Below are 2,361 nucleotides of genomic sequence, written 5' to 3' on the forward strand. Positions count from 1 at the left end.
CAGACATGGCAGGTTCAGGCATGGTTCCTCAGTCGTAGCAGAAAGGAATGATTTGCTGCGAGCCAAGCACTCCTCTATAAACACATTGAGTGTAAACTGAGCTGTACCGTTCCCTGGCTGTGATTGGCTGAGCTGCCCACAAGGTTTACCGGAGGAGGCGGAGCTTCACATGGGTTTGAAAATTCCCGCCCGATCTGTTTAGCAGCGACACAAAAGGCGCCACATCCTCAGAGCCCAAACAAAGAAACAAAGAAAAACAGCGTTTAAATGTGTTTATTTGGGGACTTAATGAATAAAAAAGAAACAAATCTAAATCCATCAGAGGCTTCATTGAGACTAAAACCTGAATGTTGCTCATTTAGGTAGGAGCCATTAAATATAACTCTGGCTCCACATTTCTTCTGGAGTTTAAGGATGTTTTTCCAAGCAGATTTCTAACAGGAACATTTGGAAATGAGAGCATAGAGAGGATAAATGTTAACAGAGAGCTTTGTCACTACATCCAGATGATCCTAGAGTTAGACCACTGTTACCATGATATGGCTGGAGCCACTGATGCCTCCAACAGTTCAGCAATCTGCCATCAGACCACTGAACTGTTGGAAAAACTCTAAATCATGTCCCTCTGCATCAGACCCACACCAAACCAACACTGCAAAACTGAATCATATTTATTTAATGCTCTGATCTTCCATATTAATGTGTACCATGTTTTTTTATTCTCCCACACAGTTTACATTTGATCACTGCTGCACCTCTAGAATTGGAAATATGAGAGTTTTACAAAACGAAATTTTGTACATTTACAAACATCTGAATGATGTCATGAAGTGATAATGTGGATTTTAACTTTTATTTGGGCAAAACTTCCAGACCAAGCAAACCTGATGGTACCATTGTATAAACTAAACCATTTCTCTGGTCTTAAGACGAATCCTGTTAACCTCAGTCATTTATCTCAGCCATTTAATACATATATATTTTGAAGTATTATTTAAATAGGAAAGAAGCAAGCAGTAAAAGCATGGGGTTGTGAACAATTTTCCTTTGCATTGTTAATGTTTTAATTCAAGGGTGTAACTTTCCGATAAAAGTAGGTGGGACGCTCTAAGGATAGCGGCTGATGGACCTACAGCTGCTCAACCTGAACGCTTTCTATAGGGTTTATATTTTCCAAAAATGAGCTCAAACATATATTTATTGAATGCTTTACTATTGTTGAGAACACACTAGTACCACAATACATTTGTGGTATTTATAGTTACAGACAGATGCCTGTCTTTAGTGCATTATTTTTTTAAAGGGCTCAAAAACATTAATGTATAAAAAATGACGAATAACAGCCGATGCCAACATCAATATATCCTGCATCTCTAGAATGGAAACAACTTCACTTCCATAAATCCATCCATGCATGGCTTCCCTCTAAGCTGCATCAGTGATTATCCTCCTTCACAAGCAGCAAAATAAAATGTAGAAATTCGTCTCATATGTCATTGACAGCCAAAGTCCATATATTGAACCTTATATTTCAAAAATCCTTCATACGCTGATTTTTATTATATGTGCTTTAATCCTTGCAGGTTTCTTATATTTTAATTTTAAGTCTGTGTCCTGAGAGTCCGGCTGTCTCTGGGTTGCAGCTATTTCTGAGTCTTGTTGAAATACAAAATACAAAAAGATATGTTGAATTTTGTTATAGCATATCTTTTTTTTTCTTGTAAACTTGGAGACATTTTATTGCATGTTGCATATCCCAGTAAATGTTTCACCTTTAAATCTGCCGCTCTCCCTAATCGTGTCCCCGCCTCGCATAAAAAACAGATTTATGAACCTGTCTACCAATATAATGATGCCAGAGAAAAATCTTTTTTAAGGATCTCTAGAAGCTCTGCAGACTGATTCTCTGTTCATCAGAAAACAACAGATATGTGTTCATTTTAACTCTGAGTAACGTTCCTCTGAGAAGCCCAATTTTTTAACTCATAAATGTTCACTCTGTTGCCATTTTAAGCTAAAAAAGCTCCATATGTGTAACTAACGGATTTTTCGGTGGCATCTCTGATTTATTTTAACCAAACACTCTTCTAACTTTTACTTAAACATTTATCGGAGTTGCTGCTGGTTAAAATTCACTGAGTGCTGCTGCAAATTTATGTAAAATTGGCTTGCCATAGCTACGGAAGAGGATCAGGGCCACTGGAAAAAAAAAAAAGTTAACTAATTTTTAAATTTTATTTCAGTTTAGTATGGTAAAAAGTCAGAATTCTGACTTTTTTACCAGAATTCTGACATTAATCTCAGAATTCTGACTTTTTTCTTAGAATTCTGACTTTAATCTCAGAATTCTGACTTTTTTCT

Source organism: Cyprinodon variegatus, unplaced genomic scaffold (genome assembly GCF_000732505.1).
Source record: "Cyprinodon variegatus isolate N-32 unplaced genomic scaffold, C_variegatus-1.0 Scaffold1318, whole genome shotgun sequence".
NCBI classification, from domain to species: Eukaryota; Metazoa; Chordata; class Actinopteri; order Cyprinodontiformes; family Cyprinodontidae; genus Cyprinodon; species Cyprinodon variegatus.